We start from the raw sequence: 14,679 nt of genomic DNA on the forward strand, positions 1-14,679 counted from the left end.
CAGCATAGAAGTTGATTAAGGCTTATGTGGTCACAATGGGATGGATTAGGAACTAAAATAAGAGACTCAAGCTACTTCCCCCATTACTACTCAAACTACTTGGATCTTACTGCAAATTGAGCTGGCTTTCCTTGAGATTTTTACTTCATTCATAATTAAAATCAATATGATTAAGGGCATGCACAGAAAACAGTTTCAGTTCAGAACCTACCCCAAAGCCCTGCATAAGCATCTCTCTACAATTTGGTTTCCAAAGCTTTGTATGACTCCCCATTAACTAAAATGAAGAATCTAATAAACAGGTGCAACTTTTTAATGAGTTGTCAACAATTTTTTTATTGAATTTTCAGGCATAGTAGTCCCTTCTAAGGGGATGGAGCCTGTTATGTTTGAGACAAATAGGTATAGGGGGTTCTTGTGCTAGATGCCATTAAAACATGAGGGCTTTTTTAAAAAAATAAGAATCAACACCCTATAATAGTTCCCCCCTATATATTTTAGCAGAATTGGACGACATTTGCAGGCATAATTGCTCCTTCTGTGGGGATGAAACATGCCTAATTTTAAACAAATAGATGCAGGTGTTCTTGTACAAGGGAGCCTTTAAAGTGTGGGTTATTTTTACAGGGATGCCTGCTTGCACCATCAGCTGTGGTTCTTTGTACATATGTTGTGTGATTGTATGCCACATACATGTGATTGTATGTCACACACAGTGCTAGAGTAGTGCTTGGTACAAATTATAACACCTTCTCTGTTAGTAAAGACCTCAGAGCACCAGTTCTCTATTTTTTCAGGTAAAGATGATGTGTGGGTCCTTCTTACTCTATGTTTCAGAGCTGTGATATGAATCAGTCTGGTTTGGGATCTGGAACTGAAGCAATGCACTGGCCTTTGTGATTCCACCCCCCAACCCCCACCCAAGAATTTGGACTTGAGTCTTGATGCCAATGTATTTGTGTCAGTGCTAACCCATAAAATGCTGATGGGAATATATAAATGAACAGTTTGCATACCGAAACACATTAACTATTTAGTTGGCCTTCTCTAATGTTCCCTTCTTGTTGTAAGCTGTGCTATATTCCTTTTGCTTCACTTTTGCCGGAGCACTATTTTGTGCCTGATGCAAGGTTTCATGGCATCCATGGTTAATGATGAAACATAATTTAGGATCTTCACAACAGTGCTCGTAACATCAAACAAATACATTTTGTACCACTTGCCTCCATGACAACTATGGCATACCTTAGTATAGCGTGACATATATAGTTAATACAGTGCTGCTTCCTAATCCATTAATTAGAATAGATGTGACAGCTTCTCCTGCCTCCATACTTTAAGGAATCCCTATAGCCTGATCTCTTCCAATCTGATTTTACTTAAGCTCATTTTCCAGGTCATCAGTTCAATTTCTAACAGAGTGCAGAGTGTGGTATTTCCAGCTAGAAGAACTTTGGTTCTCTCTTGAATATCATGTCATGCCTTCCATTCTGCTATTCATTTTCATGAGGATGCTTTGGGATTCTTTTCTAATTCATTATCTCTGATAATTGCAAATCTGGTTCCACTTTCCTTGAAAGTGTAGCTCAGCTGGCCAACATCCATCTCTTAGAAATTCACAAGTAACCCTGAACTTTCTTTGGCAGAACTGTTGGTCTCTTTGTAGAAAATGGAGCCATTTTACTAGCAACAGTTATTGGTTTATAAAGAATAACTCATCACGGATCAATTTAGTTAATAGCAAAATGATGTTCATGAGAACTTTGGTAATGTCTTGTTGGATAAGGCCAAGGTCCATCTAGGCCAGTATTCTGCTTCCTTTAGCAGCAAGCCAGATGTTTTGAGATGATTCCAAGCCAGGCTGGTAAGGTGTACTATATGTGAAAGTTGTGAACCCTGCTGTCCAGGATTCAAATTTCACTTCAGCCACACAGACTGAGTACATGGCCTTAAGCAAGCCATTGTTCTCTCAACCTCACCCATTGCCATCTGCAATATGAGGATGATACAACTGACAGGGCTACTGAAGAGAATGATGGAGAGACTTTTGGGGAAGAAGCTTGGGGAATGCTGAGAGTTGTAGGACTTTTTTGGGGGGGTCTGAACATGCATAGATTACACCCTTATTTTCTGAGGAACTCTCACTTTGGAAGGCTGCATTGCTACTGGAAAAATCTACAACTCCCAAAAGCCACCAATACCCCGAAGAGAGAAGGGAGAGATTTGTTCTTGTTCCTTCCTTTTTCCCTTATTGTGGCTGCAGTATTGTTATTGCTCCTGCTGTACTGCCCTGTAAATGTAAAACGATGGAAGGATGACGTTTGTAAGATTGGGACGGCCAGATGGGCGAGTCAGGAATTCTTCTCTACCTTGGAATTTAATCCAAGCCAGAGAAGAATGTTGGTGTTTGTAAAAGTCTTCCTCTGCTCTGAGACCTGGAGATTGGAGAACTTTGGTGGCATTGCTAAAATATTAGTGAAAATTCCTAGCTTTTCCTCCAATAGCAGTGTTATTTAACAGTTAAACACACACATAGGGCAAATCAACATACAAACATTTTTCACAGGAAATACAGAGCAGAAGCATATTGTTTAGTAAGACATCTTGAAACACTGCCAAAACATCGCTCCTTACATTCTCCAAGGTCACGTCTCTTTACATGTGCTTTTATTATTATGTTGTTATTATTTTTAAATGAGGGGAAGTGGCCTAGGTTAAGTAATCGGCTGAGCTCTCTGTCACACAGTAGAATGGAACAGAGAGGCCCCATTCAGAAGACACCTTAAACCATGGCTTTAACCACCATGGTTAAGCCAGAAAGCCAGGCTGTGTTCAGAAGACACCTTAAACCACGGCTGTAACCATGGTTGCCCACCCTTGATATGAATGGAAACTGCTTGGAAATAGTGACAAAACCATAATCAACTTCAACATAATGTGAGCAGTCTATAAAATTCAACAAAAACATATCTAATTTTAAACAGGGGGATTTCTAAAAAAAAAAAAAAAAGTATGTGCGGATTAGTTACAGTAAGAAGAAGCCAAAGCATACTGTTTGTTGGATCAAAACTTTGAGAAGCTTGTTAGGAGAATTGCTACCTTGCAACCTGGACAACTTGAAATCTCCTCCTAAGTCGGAGGCTGTGTTAATCTGGATCTTCCATCCCATTTCTCTATAGTCCTGTTCCCTTCCCCGACTACCTCCCCTGCTGTGGCAAAGTGATTTTCAAGGGTTTGTCCAGTTACTGGGTTGTGAGGTAGCAACCCTTATTTGTAAATATTTACCACATTTCTATACCACCCAATAGCCAAACTAGGCAATTGATAAAAATTAAAAACCTAAAATGCAACATGATAAAACATGATATAGCACCTTTAAAAGTTTAAAACAGAGCAGTAGATTTGTGGACTTTAAAAAAAGAAGTGTACCTAAAGCGTACCTAAAATACATATTACGGTTAGAAAAAGCATGACTAAGTCCAAAAGGCCATCCCTGTGGATAAACAGTAGAGTAAATGAAGCAGGAAGAAGTAAGACCATTTCTTTTAAAATGTAGGAGCTATTATTTATTTATTTATTTATTTAGCACCAACGATGTACTTGGTGCTGTACAAAATATACAAATAAAACAACAATACCTTGCCTAGAGGCTTACAATCTAAAATCACATTAAAACATATGAAGGGGGGAAAGGGGTTCACAAAGCAGAAATTGAGCTGTGCTCAAATGAGGAATATTAAAAGGTTTTGTGAATATTTCCTTCCAGTATTGTTCAGAATTGTAACTAGATTGATGCTGACTCTGCATTCCATAACTGTTTTGGAATTAAGATTGTGCTGCATGTGAATGATTGACTAGTGCTGCTGCTAGTGCAGGAGTAGAATTGAAATATTTGGCATCTGACTACCAAATGAATATTACAGAACAGAAGTCGTATGCATACGAGAGTTTGCAAATCACCAGACATACCCAAACAGAGTAGGGTAGATTTACTGCAGTCAGTGGGGCTTCTAAGGACTATCAGTGCAGAGTTCAGTGTTGATATCTCTCCAGCCTGTGTAGCAAAAGTTCTCTAGAAAGGCATGCTTAAATAATATATCAGATTTTCTGGGTGTTTCACCATAAAGTTGCAACTTTGCAAATTTACTCACCTGTAATCCCATTGATGTCACTGGGACTTGTATGTTCATTCAAGAATGTAGCTTCCAAGTGATCTCCCAATTTCCAGCTGCCCTATTCAGCTGGCAGCCAAAAGAATGGCGGGGTGGGTGGGAGTGTACTATCTCTTGCATTATGATGCTTCCTTTCACATATGATAAAGTAGCTAATAACAATTAGGGACTTAATCATACGTTCCTGTTTCACTCGTGTCCTGCTTGTGGGTTTCTCATGGGCATCTGGTTGGCCATTGCGTGAACAGAATGCTAGACTGGATGGACCTTGATCTGATCCAGCAGGGCTCTTCCGACGTTGTTAATATTCCCACCTATAGACTGGAGACATAACAGCCTTAGGTTAACTGGCAGCAAAACTGTATGTATATTGTAATTGGTGGGAATAGAAGGATACCAATGAGCTACAGCTTTAGGTTTTTAAAGTAAGAGAAGACTAGCGAGAATCCTAGCTGGAGAAAGTTTGCTGACAACATTATTTCAGTAAAAGTCTCTTTGTTTTTCAGTGGTTTGGTGAGTGCTGCTGAGTCAACAGCAGAATATAGGAAGAGATAACACATCTCTCTTCATCAGGGAAAGAGTCTTATAGCTGAATGATAAGTTCCTCCGGGTGATGGCTTACAGCACTTTGTTTTCGTCCTGCCAGTTTATTCATTTGAGCTTCACTCTATAAAAAAAAATTATGACAAGAGGAACATTCTACAAGCACATTGTTGGGATGTGCTCTGAAAGCGAAAGGCCAATTTTGGAGTTGTTGTCTCATTTTGTCCCCCAAAGCAGGAGTGTCAAACATCTTTCAGCCTGAGGGCCGAACTCAATTTCGGAGAAGCTCTCAGGAGCTGCATTCCAGTGGTGAGTGGGGCCAAGGGCAAAACGATAGCATATATTAGCTTTAAACTCTACTGACAGTGACTAAGCTTTAGGAGAGGCATTTCAACTTTTTAAAATGGGGGGAAAAATATGCAGAGGTTGGAAAATCCCCAAATGAGCAGTCGTGGAAAAGTGGGGTGGCTGAGGAACCCTGAAAGGCCGCATTCGAACCCTAGGCAGGCTATATTTGGCCTTTGGGCCTGAGGTTTGACACCCCTACCCCAAAGCCAGAACTTTGCTATGGAAATGCTTCTAAAGAAATTCATGGCAGTGTCGATCAGATGGCAATACCTTGTACGTAATTTTGGTGGAAATGTGCTTCAGCTTCCAGCAATGTCTTCACGCTTTTGTGTATTCTTATCCAGTTGGGAAACAATATTACTACTATAAGAATTAATGAAACTTATATTTAATAAAAAGTAAACAATTTCATGCTCTTCGATAGCAAGTATAAACCAATAGCTCTTTCATAATTCTGATAAAGAATAAATATACTTTTAACAAATACTGGTTTATACATGCTAATTATAATTTTAATAATTACGTGCACAACATTTATTTTAAAACTCCACTAGGCACTTTAAGAAATGATTTACCCCCTTTACTAGGTTAACAGTGCAATCTTATATTCAGAAGCAAGTCCTACTGAGCTCAATGGGGATTGATCCCAAGTAAGTGGTTATAGGATTGCAGTGAAAAGTGAATTGGATAACTAAGTGCTTTTAGGCTATAGATTTATTTTAAGGATGTAAATTCTAAGAGGTGGGAGGTGGCAGATGACATTAAGGGAATTCTGAGAGGTGGGAGGTGGCAGAAGACATTAGCGTCCCTGCTAATCAAAAAGTGCCCATGCTGCGTCCCCCCAAGCCCTGGCTCCACTGGTGACAGTGAATTAAAAGGGAAAGTATCTGAGAAACAAGGACAGTTAGGATGTATTGTTTGTAGCCTGGCAATGGTTCTTTTTGATCTCTAAATTTCACATTGAGCAGGCTTACATGGCTACCCCTTTGGAATTTGACAACCTAGGTGATTTCTTTCCATTGGCAGCGCACACTGCATAACACCAGAACACTTTGTAGTTCTGAATGGCTCATATATAATCCTTGTCTTCCTGTGTCCACCTTTTCTTCTTTACTTTGTCCTTTGTGGGTCAGTGACAGCAGTAGCTACTCGTCTGTTACTATGATCCATCTTCCTGAATTGCCCCTAAGGCAGAACTGGTTTCTACCAAGGACTAATGTCTTTGTAAACCTGGCACTGCTTTCTGGATTTTTCTCCTTAAAGCTTATTTATAAGGGTTTTGTGCCATGTTTGTGGTTTGAGCATGGTTACCTTTTTTCTTTAATGGTCTGTTCTGTTTAAAATTGCAAATATGCCAATATAGACTTAACCAACAAAAACAATGCTAAACAGCACACAAGTGCACAACAATCTGAAACAACCAGAAACAATGGGGTAAAAGGACTGATATAATATGTAAGCAGGAAAGACATTATAACAGGATAGGTACATATAACATCAATTACATGCATTCATAACAGAGTAAAGATTCAGAAACAGTTTCATATATTTAGTATTGAAATGCTGAGCGAGATACGGCTTTACAGGACTCTGGATTTTATGCCTGTTTTGCTGCAGCTTCATCAGAAAAACGCTGAAGTTACACCACTAATAAGGATGTGCAATGGGAGAAGAGGTGAGGCCAATCTTAATTATTTTCCTTTGCCCCCAAATACCTTTAATTGTCCTCCAAGACAGATTGACTCAAATTCCAGACAAGTTTTTGAAAAACTTCAGAGGTGGTGAGTTTTCTTCAAGCAGCTGAGGTTTAAACCAGTTTTGTCAGGGATACTAGCAGCTCTGCTTCCGATGCTCACCTTATGTCCTACTTTGATGAAGAAACTGTTTCTGACTCTCCTCCTCCTCCTCCTCCTCCTTCTTCTTCTTCTTCTTCTTCTTCTTTCTCAGAAGGAACCATGAAAGTTGTTCCTGCAAAATGGCAAACCCCCTTTGACTGTATGGCCTAGTTCTTACAAACAGTAGATAAGTGGTCGATCTGTATTTGGACAATACCACTTCAGACTGCAGATAGGGGAATTATTTTGCTTCCCCCACCAAATCGTGGTACATAGAAAACCAGTAAGTCATAGGGAAGACTAGACTAGAACCCTTCCCCCTTACATATAAATTTCTGTGTACAGGGATTTATTTGTATGTATGTAGGAGCATTCAGTGATGTAAGCTACTGTCTGAAGACTGAAGTGATGCAGTTGAGAAATGGGTTGACCAACTTAGTGATCACTACTGCTAGTTCCTTGAACCTGTCCAGTGATACAATTTCTCCTTCTTACCTCCAAGTGGAATAAGCTGTCTGTGGTTAGACTACCAAGACTCCTGGTTTTCTTGCCCATAATTTTATGGAGTTAAATGAGCAGATGGATGCAGAAGCTGCTTAATACAGAAGCAGTCCTCATAATATACTATCCTCTCATGGTGGTAATCTCTGTGGTTCTTGTCTACATGAGGGACAGAAGACAGAAAGGAGTCATGACATGGGAGAAGTGGAAGGTACAGGCTAAACCTTCATACCTATCAAAATGCCACTTGATGCTTACAAGCTACTTGAACCATCAAACAATGTTGTGGCCTATTCTGAGCCCTATATTCAAGAAAATTAAAGGTGTGAAAACATGCTTTAAATGACTACTTCAAATTTAGTTCCCATTGGATGTTCCCCACTCACTGTCATGGAGAAAATTGTTAGTTGTCATTGGTTGAATTGTGTAAAAGGATAAGTACATATATTCTGGTCTATGATAAAGGTACCAAAGGTGAAGAGTTACTTGATCCAGTGATTCCATATTCTATTCTTAATATAACACACAAGAGAAAAATGTTATTGTGTATTAGGGAAATATATTAAGAAATGAGGGGTGTCAAGGAAGGCCAGGCAGGAAGCTAGACAAGAACTTCATTGTCTCTCTCAAACAAGAACGGAATAGGCACAGGAAACACTTGACTACACCCAAAAACAACTAGGTCTATTACCACCCCATGACAAAACAATATAATAAGACCATCCACAAGAATTCTAGTAATACTCACCATCACTGCACCAAGTAAGTATGTATCTATATATGCATAATATATCACCCAGAAATTCTGTGCTTGACATTGAACCATCTGCATTAATTTCCCGTCACCTGGGAAATTACTTTTACTGCATTTGCTTTGAATCTTGTTTCTTGCAAAACCATATTTCTATCCATTATTACATTATTTGGATGTATTTCTCTCTCGGTAAGTTCTACAGAAACTCTGGGTCCAATCCAGAGAAAGTTAGGTATGCCTCAGCCCCACTGACAATCAATTTCACTTAAAATTCGAATCTAAGAGTTTCTACTTGGGCAAATTACAATGAGCTTTCTCCCTGGTAAGTATGTTTAGCATCACAGCCTTAAGTACAAAATTAAAATAAAAGTATTCCAGAAGGTAATGGAAAATGGTTGTTCAGTTTTATGTCAAAAGGCTGCCATTTGGTTGTAGCCAATCTTAGTCCTACTTAGAGTAGATCCATTGATTTAAATGGGACTTTGAGAACCTAAGGAGAGTCCCACATGAATCATCTCGCCTAGTATGCAGTTCCTAATCTAAGTGACCAATCAGATGCCTCTAGGTATTCTGAGGTAGTGTGTGAACGTGTCCTCTGTTGTTTGTCCCCAGCATCTGGCACTGAAAGGTATGTGAACATGGAACTTTCATTTCGGTATTATGGCTAAAAGCAGTCGATAGACCAATGTATGTGTAATAGACATAATACATCCCCAAATATCCTCATATGCCAGTAAAGATTCAGTACCGTTAGCAAAAATGGAAAGTACAAAAAATGTGAAATAACATTGCCTAAAAATTACAGTACACCAAATTTGCGGCAGTAGCTTAGATACCAATGTGAAATTTCTGAATCCTCTTTCAAATCTGTTTTTGCTTGTTAGGCTTTCAAAGTTAATTGTGTATGGCCTGGAGAGGCACAGACTGTATTGTTTTTAATGATATTTACAGCCTATTAAACCAAACATTTCTCAAAAGCAAGCAAGAGCGGAGAAATATTGTGGGTAGTTGCCATAAATGATTAACACAGAGTGAAGTAGCACTACTTAACAAGCTTACTAAATGCTGTAAAAGTGACCGGTAAGATAAGATTTACAAGAAAACAATTACATTGCCAAACTGAATTTTGTGCTGCTGGTAACAGAAGGGATCTTAAGGTAGTTGGAGGCTATCTGCTGAGAACACAATTTCAAGGGACGGAAAGAAATACAGCTCTGCAGAGCAGCACACACTTGGTTTTTCTTGCATCATTCTGGCTGGAATGGGAGTAGTTGTATCTCATTATACAGAAAGCAACAGAGTGTAGGATTTAGGGTTGAAAGGGGCAGGTCTCTCTGAAAAACAGCTAGAACTTGACCTTGGATCTTGGGTAGGAACAGCGCCAGCTCCAGGTTTTGGAGGGCCTTCAGGCAAGACACCTCCATGGGCCCTTTGGCGTTACCCCACAATTTAGTATCTTGTATATGTCTAGATTAGTATGTCTGGTAAGTATGGAATGTTAGAACTGAGTGGGTGTGGTTTATGGTGTAATGGGGCGGGGGAAGGAGTATATAAGTAGAGTGTTGGGAGTTTGTAGGGCTGTGAGTTTGAGGAGTGAGAGAGAGTTGTTTATTGAGGTGTTTGGATTCTAGGGACTTGGGATTGGTGTGAAGACAGTGAGGTGGTTGGTGTGTGTAAAGTTTAGATTAGACAGGATTGAAAGTATTATATTTTTATTTAAAGCTTTTAAATAACAATAAACTTATTATTATTTTGTTAGCTACCAAATACCACGTGTCAGCTTGGCATTATTTACCTGCCTTACAGTTATTAAACGCCTACACCAGATTATGCCCACAATATATTCAGAGAGATCCCATATTAAACCTGTTTCCCTCATAGCTAAGGGAAAGGTTTTATTTAACCCTCCCTCGGGTTTTCAAGTGGTGGTTCTTGGCCTGAGAAAGGTTTATGCAATGGGCCTAGTCAGGGCCAGTGCCAGACTATTTTGCGCCCTAGGCAAGGTGAGCTACTTTCACCACCACCACCCAAAAAAATGCCAACTTCGATTTTTAAGAACATATGTTTCCTGGAAAAAATAAGCACAAAACTTGAAACTGCTCAATTTATTTTAAAGTGCAAAAAATACGTCATGCCAATTATAGCAAACAAATTGGAAAGGAACGTCTATGGGTCTAAAATGCATTATTTAATAAGAATATCACCTCCAAATCATCCCCCCAACTCAGATGTGCGCGCGCACACACACACACACACACACACACACACACTCAGCATCACTCACTCCAAACAAACACACACATGAACACATGCATTCACTCAAAGATCCCATGCACCCCATTCACCCATACCTTCTCTCTCTCTCTCTCTCTCTCTTCCGGGCGTGTTCTGGAAGTTCGAACGTGGAGCCGCCCCACCCCATCGTCCCTGGCTTCGCTTCGGCTGGGTGGGCGCAGGGTGCCATCTCGCCTGTCCAGGCCCAGCTGAATCCTCAGGCTGGGCCAGCTCACAGACAACGCGCATGAGTGCTGCACTGTGCCCGGCACCCATCTTAGCTTGGCGCTCTAGGCAGCCGCCTGAGTAGCCTCTATGGTAGCACCGGCCCTGGGCCTAGTGTAAAGGGTCTGATGACTTCCCTCAAAGAGTCTACATGCTCACTGCCATTGTCACCAGCTCCTATTGCTCCTCAACTCTTTCTCATTATTGCTACCACTTGTTTGCTTGACAGAGAGAGAGAGAGAGAGTTAGTCAGCAAGTCAGCAGCGGCATCCACTGCTCTTCCTTCTCACCACCAGAGCAAGAGCAGGTGAACAAACAGGTTACATTGATGAAGAAAAGAAGGATGTTCAGAGGGCTCTTGTCAGTAGACCCTGCTGGGTTGTGGGCTCTTGGCAGGTGCCCAACCATGCTCACCTTTGGCACCAGCCAAAAGGTGGGATGTAGAACATGGAACTGCTCTGTCCAGGCAAGACCCAGGGGGCATATTTAATCCAGGGCCCAATCCTGATAATTGTTATTTGGGGATATTTTGAGAATGTTGGTGTTGCTCCTTCTCTACCAGTCCCAAAGAAGACATGCTGCTGCTGCCATGCTTGTGGCTGCTTGCTGTTTCCAGACTTTGAATGGCTTGTTGCATTAAGATCTCCTCCTACATCCTGAAGCACTTTCTAGAAAGCATGTCTGCCACCTTAAGGGACAGTAGCTGTTGTATGCAAGAAGTGATATCTAGAAGGAAAAGGAAGTTGCAAGCTGAGATAGATGATTGTCTAGTTTGTTCAATAAATTTATGTGAGTATTTGGAAGCAAGTAAAGTTTTCTGAGCACAAGCAGAGTCAGTTTAACCCATGCAGTCCTTCAAATTACATTCGTATTTGTTGTTTTGGTCATCTTGATCTCTGTGTTGCCCTTCTAGCACATTAGATGAGGGACATCCAGAACCAGACGGACTTTTGCGCCGAGGCTATGTTGCATGCATTTCATCAGCTGCATTTTTTGTATCCAAACTAATTGTGCAAGAGATGAAGTACAGCACTGTCAATGATGCAGCAGTATATTAAATTATATATATATTGAATAGCAGTTTTCTAGCTGCGACCAAATGCAGACCAAATGGTCATAGGACAGTTTGGCTGTCGTTCAAATAAGGTATCTCTCTTCTGCAACATTACCTGAATCATAATATTGTATGTAGTCTTGCAAGTAGAACTATTCACACACACACACACACACACACACACACACACACACACACAATGCAGATTAATGTGTAGGCCAGTGTAATCCTGCCTTGCCAGCTGCAGTGGTACAAACAAAAATTTGAACCACTACCAGCTACCACAGCATATTTGGGGAAGTGGAAGATATATTATTAGTGGCTCAATAATACAGACTTCTACTGGCTGGAACAGATAGTAGGACTGAGGGAAACCAATGTCATGATTGAATATCCTCTTAGTAATATGGTTAAGTAGAGAGTTTCATCACTTAAGTCCTGGGTGATTCTGTTTCAGATGCCAATAGGGAGCAGCCCTATACTAGGTCAGACTATCTGCCTTCTAACTAGGGATATCAGAGAAATACGTTTGGGGCATGGAGTTCAATGAGTTTTCCTAGGCTTGGGGGGCCTGGACTTCTTTTAGGTTCCTGCTGCGACACTGAACTTCATCAGTAGCAAGTCAGGCCAATTCGCTGATTTTCCAGGAATCTTTCACATTTCAGGGGGAAGGTTGGCCCATGTGAATGTCAAGGAAATTTCGCCACCATTTTACTCATTTTCCTTGATCCTAAGTACCCATTTCCACCATTTGGATGCTGTGTTAAGTTGTCGTCTTCCCCGGCACTGAGTAATAGAGAAGGAGCTATCCACCAGCACAGCAGTGATGGTGACTACTGGGTCCTATCTGAACCCGAGTCCTGATCCTTGTGCAGTATCACACGTGATAGCAGTGGGAGGACCCTTCATATCCATCTGATTACATTTTCTGCCTTGCCAGTGCACTATTGTGTAGAACTAATCCATTAGTAATGCAGTATTTAAAATGACAGATACATTTAGTAGGGGTGGCAATGAGAGAAATCTCTGGGAATATTTCTTCCCAAATAGCTAGGGCTTTTCGTACTGGAATGAAATATTTTGTGAGTGACTTTCTTTCTGGTGTGTGTGTTGTGTGGGTGTTAAATTTGGCTGTGCAGGTTCTCTTTTATTGGACTTCGTGTTACTAGCAGTAGTAGAACATTTATCTCTCTCCCTCTCTCTCTCTGTCCTTGTCCATTAAACACCAAGATATAGGATGGATTTACCCTATAACGAAAACTATAAAACATTGGATTGACCTCGCCATTTAAGTGGAAGACTGCACAAGATTTAAAGATATAGCAATGTGTTGACTATACTTGTGTATACTTTATAACTTTAGACCACCAATTGTCCAGCCCAGTGGAAATAAAAGTCCTGTGGATGGCACTACACAATAAACCCTTGTGAGATGAGAATGATTTCTAGATGATGCAGGGTTTCTTCTGCCCTTCACAGTTAGAAAAGCAGCCTTCCCCAACCTGGAGCCCTCCAGAAGTGTTGGACTACAACTCCCGTAATTCTCAACCAGCATGGCCATTGTCCAAAATAACAATACTGACTTTTTTTACAGAGCAGTTACAATAAGATTATGTATACATGTGTGTATGTTTGTATTTACTAGATTTATATACCATCCAATAGTTGAAGCTGTCTGGGTGGATCCCCAAATAGAGATTAAAGCCAAAAAATACAAGAATAAAACATACTGTAAAATCTAAAACAAATTAAAACAAATAAGCACTTTGAATATTTGGAAGTAATATGTATGTACAGTTATTAACAATTTGCATTAATTTAGCTGATGAGTAATAATTTAAAATGCTCACTACGATATTCCAACTTGAAGAAAGCCTTGGTTGCTCTTGCATGGGTGTGAGCATGTGGGTAATTGTGATCCTGATTGGTTGCCGGTTTCCTCTGTCAGAGAAGCACTACAATGTTAGGAACCTCAGGTCACTAACATTCAAAAATAGCAGGGCTGCTGATTCCAAAAAGTTAGTTGCAAACTGGAAATAAATTTCTGGCTTGTCTCTTAGGAAGCTATGTTTGTCAGTGGTTACCGACGCCAGAGAGATCCAAAACACTTGGATGCAAAATAAAGTATGGGGTGGAGAAAGCTCCTACTTCAGAGAAACTGGGTCGATACTGTTAGGAGGCACAATATTTATGGTATTTTCCCCCCAGTCTGGCCACAGGTTCCAGGGAAAATGAAAGCAATTAAGGCCTATTTCTTGTGCAAATAGGCAATCCGCTCCTTCGAATGTCTGAACATTGATTTTTCTTCACATTGCGAGTGCGTGGAATCTGAACAGCAGCGAGCAAAGTTGCCGTGAGTTTCCTGCCTCTGTACTTTTAGAGTTTCTCTTGCTGCAGACAAACCCGTCGGGTGCTGAAAATAGCTCAAATGCTCCTAGAACAGTAGCAGCAGCCAGCAGCTGAAATTCTTTCCTGCTCTTATCGCCTTCTCTTTTCTCTCTCTATTGCAGGTTCTTGTTCCTCAGTTAAACATAGACCTTTAGAGAAGCTAAACATTAAGAAAGGGCTAAGTCAACAAGATCTGGATGTACAAGAACAAAAATATTAATATCTCCTACATCTGACAAACAAGAAGACTCGTCTGACCGGTAATTTCCTCCCCCCCTCCCTCCCCTAAAATTGTGTTAGGGATTTACAATTTTGTTCTGCATTCATAGCTGACATTCCTTGGTCATTGATTTACATACTATAAGAATCTGACACAGAGACTTAATATTTCTTAACCACACACACACACACACACACACACACACACACACAGAGTCTGTTTTGAAATCTCAATGTGCTTAGAGTATGCAGAGGCAGGATTGTATATCTCCATAGTGTTGTCTCCAGTTGTGAGATTTTGGGTGTAATAATTAATAATTCAGGAAACTTAATGAAATGCTAACCTTATATAAACTCTACTTTTAA

The 14,679-nt window shown here is 40.4% G+C and overlaps 1 protein-coding gene across 5 annotated transcripts in view; it reads left to right on the top strand.

Annotated features, from left to right (window-relative positions):
- SORBS2 (sorbin and SH3 domain containing 2) overlaps positions 1 to 14,679 on the top strand; it is a 216,773-nt gene that overhangs the window by 20,890 nt on the left and 181,204 nt on the right. For all 5 annotated transcript variants that reach the window (XM_063135627.1, XM_063135631.1, XM_063135628.1 and 2 more), the window contains one exon: positions 14,217 to 14,354. The gene's annotated coding sequence lies outside the window, so the exon portion shown is untranslated. The remainder of the gene's footprint in view (positions 1 to 14,216; positions 14,355 to 14,679) is intronic.

Source organism: Elgaria multicarinata, chromosome 10 (assembly GCF_023053635.1).
Source record: "Elgaria multicarinata webbii isolate HBS135686 ecotype San Diego chromosome 10, rElgMul1.1.pri, whole genome shotgun sequence".
Lineage (NCBI taxonomy): Eukaryota > Metazoa > Chordata > Lepidosauria > Squamata > Anguidae > Elgaria > Elgaria multicarinata.